General features: G+C 34.2%; 1 non-coding gene across 1 annotated transcript; it reads left to right on the top strand.

Moving 5' to 3' along the window:
* The first annotated feature begins 771 nt into the window (after positions 1-771).
* Positions 772-879, top strand: LOC112745981 (small nucleolar RNA R71). Its single transcript, XR_003173883.1, has one exon. It is a non-coding gene; the product is annotated as a small nucleolar RNA R71 (small nucleolar RNA).
* Positions 880-10380: the final 9501 nt, after the last annotated feature.

Genomic DNA, 10380 nt, shown 5'->3' with positions numbered 1-10380 from the left:
TTCGGCCACACCAAGCAAGGTTATGGCCTTGCACTCTCTTTTTGGATTCTCTTCTGTATTGCTTGGGAGAGTACTAGGAGGAGTTTCAGTGACTCTTTTACTCAGCTGGCCTACCTGTGCCTCCAAATTTCTAATAGAGGACCTTGTTTCATTCATGAAACTTACAGTGGCCTTAGATAAATCAGAGACTATATTTGCTAAGCTAGATGGGTTCTGCTCAGAATTTTCTGTCTGTTACTGAGAGGATGATGGAAAAGGCTTGCTATTGCTAAACCTGTTTCTTCCACCATTATTAAAGCCTTGTTGAGGCTTTTGTTGATCCTTCCATGAGAAATTTGGATGATTTCTCCATGAGGGATTATAGGTGTTTCCATAGGCTTCACCCATGTAATTCACCTTTGCCATTGCAGGGTTCTCAGGATCATAAGCTTCTTTTTCAGAAGATGCTTCTTTAGTACTGTTGGATGCATTTTGCAATCCATTCAGACTCTGAGAAATCATGTTGACTTGCTGAGTCAACATTTTGTTCTGAGCCAATATGGCATTCAGAGCATCAATTTCAAGAACTCCTTTATTCTGAGGCGTCCCATTATTCACAGGATTCCTTTCAAAAGTATACATGAACTAGTTATTTGCAACCATTTTAATGAGTTTCTGAGCTTCTACAGGCGTTTTCTTCAAGTGAATGGATCCACCTGCAGAATGGTCCAATGACATCTTAGACAATTTAGACAGACCATCATAGAATATATCCAGGGTGGTCTATTCTGAGAGCATGTAAGAAGGACACTTTTTGGTCAGTTGCTTGTATCTTTCCCAAGCTTCATAAAGGGATTCACCTTCTTTCTGCCTGAAGATCTAAACATCTACTCTAAGCTTGCTCAGCTTTTGAGGAGGAAAGAATTTGGCTAAGAAAGCCGTGACCAGCTTATCCCAGGAGTTCAGGCTATCTCTAGGTTGAGAGTCTAACCATGTTCTAGCTTTGTCTCTTACAGCAAAAGGAAAAAGCATAAGCCTGTAGACCTCAGAATCAACTCCATTGGTCTTAACAGTATCACAGATCTGCAAGAATTCAGTTAAGAACTAAAAAGGATCTTCTGATGGAAGTCCATGAAACTTGCAATTCTGTTGCATCAGAGAAACTAATTGAGGCTTTAGCTCAAAGTTGTTTGCTCCAATGACAGGGATTGAGATGCTTCTTCTATGGAAGTTGGAATTTGGTACAGTAAAGTCACCAAGCATCTTCCTTGCACCTCCACCATTGTTATTGGGTTCGGCCATCTCTACTTCTTTTTCGAAAGTTTCAGTAAAGTCCTCTTCAGAGTGTTGTGTTTTAGCTTCTTCTTCAGAGTCCTTTCAGGTTCAGGATCAGCTTCAACAAGAATGTTCTTATCCTTGCTCCTGCTCATATGAAAAAGAAGAGAACAGAAAAGAAGAGGAATCCTCTATGTCACAGTATAGAGATTCTTTTTTGTGAGTAGAAGAAGAGAAGAATAGAAGAAGGAAAGGAGAAAAAAATTAGAACACAGAGAGGAAGAGAGGGTTCGAATTTTAAGATGAAGAGAAGTGTTAGTAAATGAATAAATAAATAGAAAGAGATGAGAGAGAAAGAGTTTTCGAAAACTAACTAAAAGAAAAGGAAAATATTTTTGTTTTAAAAAAAAATAGTTAGTATTCGAAAATTAAGGAAAGGAATAAAATTAAAAGTTAAAACAATTAGTTAAATAAAAAGATTTTTGAAAAAGAGGAAGGTGGTTTTCGAAAATTAGAGAGAGAAAAGTAGTTAGGTGGTTTTGAAAAAGATAAGAAATAGTAAAATAAACAAAAAGTCAATTTAGTTAGTTGAAAAAGATTTGAAAATCAATTTTGAAAAGATAAGAAGTTAGAAAAGATTTTGAAATTGATTTTAAAAAAGATATGATTGAAATTTATTTTGAAAAAGATTTGAAAAAAGAATTTAGAAAGATTTGATTTTTAAAATTAAAGTTAATGACTTGACTAACAAGAAACTAAAAGATATGATTCTAGAATTTAAAGGTTGAACCTTTCTTAACAAGAAAGTAACAAACTTGAAATTTTTGAATCAATCACATTAATTGTTAGTAAAGTTTTTGAAAATTTGAAATGAAAATAAGAAAAAGATTTTTGAAAATTAATTTTAAAGAATTTTCGAAAATAATAAAAGGAAAAAGAAAAGATTTGATTTTGAAAAGATGAATTTTTGAAATTGAAATCTTGACTTGACTAACAAGAAACAACTTATTCTAAAATTTTTTTACTAAGTCAACCCAAAGATTTCGAAATTCATGAGTGAAAAAAGGAAAAGATATTTTTTGATTTTTTTTGAATTTAATGAGGAAAGAGAAAAACCACAAAATGACTCAACACATAAAAATTTTGGATTAAAACAAATGATGCATGCAAGAACACTATGAATGTCAAGATGAACACCAAGAACACTTTGAAGATCATGATGAACATCAAAAACTTATTTTTGAAAAATTTTCAAGAAAAGAAAAACATGCAAGACACCAAACTTAGAAATTTTTAATGTTTAGACTCTAAGAAACTAAAAATGCATATGAAAAACAAGAAAGGACACAAAACAAGAAAATCACAAGATCAAACAAGGAGACTTATCAAGAACAACTTGAAGATCATGAAGAACACCATGCATGAGTTTTCGAAAATTGCAAGAAAAAAATAAAAACATGCAATTGACACCAAACTTAAGAATTGACAGTAGACTCAAACAAGAAACACAAAATATTTTTTATTTTTATGATTTTATAAATTTTTTTGTATTTTTATTTTTTTCGAAAATTATTTTTTGAAAAGAAAATAAGAAACTCAAAATTTTTAATACGAATTCCAGGAATCATGCAATGTTAGTCTAAAGCTTCAGTCTAAAAAGATTAGACATGGCTAGCCAAGCTTCAGCAGACATTACATACAACAACCAAATTGATGGGAATCAAAAAGGCTCCTGTGATGACAAAAGCATCATCTGAAACTCTAGAATTCATTCTTAAAAATTCTGAAGAACAAAATAAAAATAAAAATAAAAAGAAAATTATCTAATCTAAGCAACAAGATGAACCGTCAGTTGTCCAAACTCGAACAATCCCCGGCAACGGTGCCAAAAACTTGGTGCACGAAATTGTGATCACAACTGCGCCAACAACTTGGTACGCACATTCATAATCTCAATTCCTTTTCACAACTCCGCACAACTAACTAGCAAGTGCACTAGGTCGTCCAAGTAATAAACCTTACGTGAGTAAGGGTCGATCCCACGGAGATTGTCGGCTTGAAGCAAGCTATGGTCATCTTGTAAATCTCAGTCAGGCAGATTCAAATGGTTATGGGATTTTGATAATTAAAATATAAATAGAAAATAAAATAAAATAGAGATACTTATGTAATTCATTGGTGAGAATTTCAGATAAGCGTATGGAGATGCTTTGTCCCTTCTGAATCTCTGCTTTCCCACTACCTCCATTCAATCATTCATACTCCTTTCTATGGCAAGCTGTATGTTGGGTTTCACCGTTGTCAATGGCTACCTCCCGTCCTCTCAGTGAAAATGGTCCAAATGCGCTGTCACCGCACGGCTAATCATCTGTCGGTTCTCGATCATGTCGGAATAGGATCCATTGATCCTTTTGCGTCTGTCACTACGCCCAACAATCGCGAGTTTGAAGCTCGTCACATTCATCCCATCCCAAATCCTACTCGGAATACCACAGACAAGGTTTAGACCTTCTGGATCTCAAGAATGCTGCCAATTGATTCTAGCTTATACCACGAAGACTCTGATCGTGAACCAGAAGGCTAAGAGATACACACTCAAGCTATTGCAGATAGAACGGAAGTGGTTGTCAGGCACGCGTTCATAAGTGAGAATAATGATGAGTGTCACGGATCATCACATTCATCCAGTTGAAGTGCGAGTGAATATCTTAGAATAAGAATAAGCTTGAATTGAATAGAAAACAATAGTACTTTGCATTAATTCATGAGGAACAGCAGAGCTCCACACCTTAATCTATGGGGTGTAGAAACTCCACCGTTGAAAATACATAGGTGAAAGTAGTCCAGGCATGGCCGAATGGCCAGCCCCCAAAACGTGATCAAGAGATCAAAAGATGATCAAAAGATCCCCGCATGTCTAATACAATAGTAAAAGGTCTTATTTATACTAGACTAGTTACTAGGGTTTATAAAAATGAGTAAATGATATAGAAATCTACTTCCGGGCCCACTTGGTGTGTGCTTGGACTGAGCATTGAAGCTTTCATGTGTAGAGACTTTTCTTGGAGTTAAACGCCAGCTTTTATGCCAGTTTGGGCGTTTAACTCTAGCTTGTAACTTGTTTCTGGGGTTTAACGCCAGAATAGGGCAGGAAGTTGGCATTTGAACGCCAGTTTGCATCATCAAAACTCGAGCCAAGTATGGACTTTATATATTGCTGGAAAGCCATGAATGTCTACTTTCCAACGCAATTAAGAGCGCGTCATTTGGGTTTTTGTAGCTCCAGAAATTCCATTTCGAGTGCAGGGAGGTCAGAATCCAACAGCATCAGCAGTCTTTTTTCAGCCTCTGAATCAGATTTTTGCTCAGGTCTCTCAATTTTAGCCAGAAAATAGCTGAAATCATAGAAAAATATACAAACTCATAGTAAAGTCCAGAAATGTGAATTTTGCTTAAAAACTAATAAAAATATACTAAAAAGTAGCTAGATCCTACTAAAAACTACCTAAAAACAATGCCAAAAAGCGTATAAATTATCCGCTCATCACTGAGTTATTGATATTGTGATTGTTGCACTTCACCTATATGAGATACGAGTTTCCTTGGGTGAAAGCAGTGGCTAGCCACCACGTGCTCCAGATGGAGACTCGATACTCTGCTGACCCTATGTCGTAAGTGTGGCCGGACACTGTGAAAGTTCCGGATGAGTTTGTCCTCGTGAATATACACCAGTGAGGATGTTGGATGTGAATTATGATTATGATTGTGAATAACTCGAGTTGGGGATGCACGACAGAGGGACAGTCTAATGGTTAGCTACCAAGACTTGTCGGGTTGGCTTTATAACCGACAGATAAGACTCATCAGCCACTAGGACAGGCATTCATCATATGCATCTATGTGACATTGTTTGGGTGTGCATATTGTACTTGGTTTGCCTATGTGATTAATTTTGTTTAATTGCTAATTGCTCTACTTGATGTAACTACTTGATTGTGCTTGAACCTTTTACTTGTGTTTGAGATTGAAAAGTTAGTTGTACTGTGGTGGATTGGCTACTGTTTGGATTGTTTGGGCCTAAGGCCGTGGTTGATTATGAGATGGGCTGAGGGTTGTGTTTGATTTTGTATTTTTGGTTTAAAAAAGTATGAAAAACCTTCAAAAAGGCTTTTGGTCTATTTTATTGAGAAATTAACAGTTTTTTCTTTCAGAAAGGATTTTGAACTTCTGATATTAAACCTTTGGTTTTGAAAAGATGTATAAGACGGTTGTTAATCACTGTAACGATTTTACCTTCACGTATCCTATTATAATAATTCTCAAAAACCCTCTACTGAGAACCCTTTCGAGGATGATGTTCTCACCCCCCTACAAAATTTTCTTTTCAGGATATGGACGTAGAAGTCATGAAGAGTTTAGCTAGTTGTTGTTGTCGTGATATTTTGTATTGCTTTAGTTATTATTTATTGTTCCCTCGTCTTTATCTTCATACATTCTGTAAGAGGGATAGGAATTGTATTAGTTAATGCTTGCAAAATTATTAATATATGTGTGTGTGTGTGTGTGTGTGTGTATCCTTTGTGAGTTTTGTAAGTTGTATTGTATGTATGGATGTATGTTACCTAACAAAAAGTATTTTTGGAGCGGTTATACGGTTTAAAGTTTTAAACAGGTGTGTGTGTGTGTGTGTGTGTGTGTGTGTGTGTGTGTGTGTGTGTTTGTGAGTTTTGTAAGTTGTATTGTATGTATGGATGTATGTTACCTAACAAAAAGTATTTTTGGAGCGGTTATACGGTTTAAAGTTTTAAACAGGCTCATATTTTAGTATTAAATATTATAAGAGTCGTCGTAATACCCGAGTTATCAGAGTGGCACAGCCGGAAGCGTGACATTTTGATAGTTAGGATTAGGGTTTACCAATAATCTCATGAGTCTCAACCTCGACAAGCGGGATTAATCACCGTCCTTGCCATGTACATAGAAAATCATTAATATTCTCATGAGTCATAATCTCAATCTTTCATAAATCATCGTTAACTCTTTTTTTCTCAAATCATCATTCTCCATTTCAAACTCATCGTTCCCAATCTTTCATAATTCATCATTCTCAATCTTTCACAATTCATTATTTATTTTCATTTCTCAATTACCATCAATATGTCACTCTGTCAATCTACTCAAGTTAACCCAACCACAAAATATCCCAAGCCTAAGCCATCATCTCTAGATTCAAACCATTTAATTTATCCAATGCTCTTTCTGGTGTTCCAAAGCCTAAAAACTAGCTAGGAAACCTTAAACAAGTGTTATGGAGATTTACAAGTTTACTGGAAAAGCCAAACAGTTAAAAACAAAGTTTTAATGTAAAAACAGGGCATCATGCGTACGCATCATACTATGCATACACACGTATCAGATGGCTTTCCCAGCCCGTGCGTACGCATCATAGTTTGCGTACACACAACTTGCTAACTTTTCAGGGTGTGCATACACACGAGGTGCAACACACGCTCTGATCTGTGCGTGCGCATGATAGTGTGCCCACAAACCAGAATTTCTGGTTCTCTGAAATATTACAAAGTTCAGTTTTTTATACCTTACTTCTGACGTTCATACCTTTCTCTACAAACTCTGATTTCCCTCATCTTTCTATTGTTTTAAAGTTCTCACAACCATCTCCAATTTGAAATAAAGTTCACTCAAAATACCAAAACCACCAAAACCAAACCAATTCAATTACAATTTACAATCCAAACAATACCAAAACAATCCAAAAATTCATACCAAACATTCCTCAACCATTTCTTAAACATTCAATCATCTAAACCATTCAACTCCCACCTCATCCAACTCATTCAACAACTCCAAATTCAACTTAAATAACATCAATGCTCCTCCATTTCCATTAATCTGCATCAACATCAATATTACCATTCAAAATTTTCATCAATCATCAATTTTATATGTATTCAATCTTTCATTCAATTAATCACATTATCATAAATTCATCATCATCAAAACTCATAATTATATTAATTATCATCAACTTTAATAATCATCATAACTCCCCATCAACATCAATAATCATAATCAACTTCATATCACCACAACCAACTCAACAACAATTAACCAATTCATACAATTTGTTCAATTCAATCCTTTCTTAAGATCCAATAGCCTAAGTTACCCACAATATTACATATTATTTAAAGGAAACCGAAACCATACCTTGGTCGATTTCTTCCAAGCACGAAACCACCACAAAACCTTCTTTCACAAGCTTTCCAAGCCTTCAAACTAAGTTTCACAAGCTCTAACTACCAAAGTATAAATTCAAGCACTCCAATCACCAAATTCAAGCTCCAAACAATATATATTCTCAATCTAATATCATACAAGTTCCAAAATTAATACTAGGGCTCATAAATTCTACAAACCACAAAGGTTTAGAGAATTCTTACCTTGTCCAAAGATGTTTGAGACAAAATCCATCAATAACCCAATGCTAGCTAGATTACACCTAAACAATGAAATCATGATGAAGAATCTCAATTTTCCAAAACGAAAATTCAAATTTCTGTTAGGGCAGAGAATTGGAGTATGGATTTCAAAATTCTTACCACTTTATTTAGATAAAATTGAAGAGCTCGATAAGATGAACGCATAGCCGCAAATGGCACACCAATCAAAGCTCCGAATCAAAAGTTATGATCTATGGAAGATGAAATTGAATAGTGCAAGGGTTTGTTCTCCTCTCCTTTCTCAATTCAGCATGCTTCTCTCCCTCTTTGGTGATAAATGATGCTGAATTGCCTTATTAGGTGGATTATATATGTTGGGTTAGGGCCTAACTTGGACCTAGTTGGGTTTGTGATTTATTTCACCCAACTTGGGTTAAAACCTTTAAAATAAGTGTTCGCTTTTCTATCCCATATATTTTTAACTCCTTTAAATTATAAAATTCAACATCTTAAATTTATGTACCATTAATTTAATTCTCTCACTCGCAGTGCCGGACTAATTTAACCGGTACGCGATTTTACGCAAATTTTTTTGCAGAAAATTACATTTTTCTACTTAGAAAAATCCACTGAATCCAAATTTCACCTTTAAATTTTCTAATTAATATTTCTAAAATTTTAAACCTATTTCGAACAACTAAATTATATTTATCCTATTTTATTTAAATAGTTAATTAATTTTTTGGTTCTTATATTTTACTTCTGGAAGCTACTTTGGGTGACTTACCACCATATCTCTACTGCACCTCTGGCAGTAGACGAACATTCCATAAGTTCTTATTGGTTTTTTTCTTTAACTATTCTTTTAATTTTTTTCTTTCAACATCTCATATTATCCTAGCCCTATTCCCTCGTCTTTTCCTAAATGTTTTATGAACAGAATAATCATACAATTCTGAGTTTAAATTGTCTTTCTAAAACTTTTAAAAAAACTTATCTGTTTACCACTTTTAGTTATATTATATTCTTTTATAATAATAATAATAATAATAAATTATTATTATTATTATTATTATTATTATTATTATTATTATTATTATTATTATTATTTTAGAGTTAAAATTCAGTTAATAATATTTGGTTTCTCAACTTTTAAAAATTTATTTTAACCTCCAAATTTTTTAAAAATTTCACTTTAACCACTTAACTTTTAAAAATTCTATTTTAAACTCCAATTTTTTTATTTAATTTTCAGCCCCAAAAACTCTTTCTTAATCATAATTTAGCCACGAAATAAATAAAACATGACCATTTCGTGTTCTTCAAGAAACCGAATCAAACTCATTAAAAATTCATCCAATTTTACTTGATTTTTAACTAATTTTTCAATCTTTTCGATAACCGATTTTTTTCAATATTCAAAACAAATTTTCAGCCACCAAATTACATCATTTTCATCATGATTACAGCTTATATTCATCATCAAATATGATTGTTCAGTTCGATTTTATAGCAGGTTTTGGAACCGAATTATTTCGTCCAATTTTCAACATCATTCAACATAATAACACTCAAATTCAAGTACAAATTTACAGTCCAGCAATCTCGCAATATTAATACATTTATTTATCACAAAATTACCAAAACTTACCTTTGTATGACAGTTACTAAACTGAAACACCTAGAAGATTTTCTGGATGAGAAATCGAAGAAGAAAACATAAAAAATCGGCTACTCCACCTTAGTCACCTTGCCCAAACCATGAATGAGATGGAAGCAATATCACACCAAGCTTCCCTCTATGAAAATTGGTACGACTCTGATAAACTCTAATTTTGTGGTTTATCTTGTGCTTATTTTGGGAGATTTTATCACCTTTTCTCACATTTATTCAATGAAATAGTATGGTTTCGTAATTCTCCTTGAATTTGTGCTTAAGTATAAAAACATGCTTTTTAAGCCTTTAAATTGGTAATTTTAATTCACCTTTGATTCCACTAGATGCCTTGATGTGTTTGTTAGTGAATTCAGGTTGGAAAGGCTAGGAATGGATCAAAGGAATGAAGAGAAAAGCATGCAAAGTGGAGAACTCATGGAAAAACAAGGATTTGGAGTGCATTCATCGACGCGCACGCATGGCACGACGCACACACGTGGATATGAAGTCACATGGCGACGCGTACGCGTGACATGACACGTACGTGTGGATAGAAAAACGCCAAACGACGCGTACGCGTGACTCACGCGTACGCGTCGCTGCTCGCACGTGACCTCATTAAGGTGAAAACGCTGGGGTGATTTCTGAGCTGTCTAGGCCCAAATCCAACTCGTTTCTGAGAGTATTTCATGCAGAATTCAAGCGTGAACAAAGGGGGAGCACTTAGTTGTAGAAGAGCATCATGTAGGTTAATTTCCATCTTAGATCTAGGTCCAATTTCTTGTTTTCATCTTGTTTCCTTTATGAATTCTTGCTTCTACATCTTCATTCTCTTAGTTTATGATGTTAATTTTACTTTTATGCCTCTTTTATGTTCATGAATGCTCATGTTCGATTTGGATCTCTTTTAATAAAATTTGATATTGATGTTCTTTTATTGTTGATTTGAGTTGTGATCTTACTTTCCTTGCAATCGGTAGTTGGTATATTTTACTATTTCTTGCACTT

Source organism: Arachis hypogaea, chromosome 14 (assembly GCF_003086295.3).
Source record: "Arachis hypogaea cultivar Tifrunner chromosome 14, arahy.Tifrunner.gnm2.J5K5, whole genome shotgun sequence".
Taxonomy (NCBI): domain Eukaryota; kingdom Viridiplantae; phylum Streptophyta; class Magnoliopsida; order Fabales; family Fabaceae; genus Arachis; species Arachis hypogaea.
Note: the sequence above shows the minus strand (reverse complement) of the source record. Positions and strands in the feature narration are given on the sequence as shown.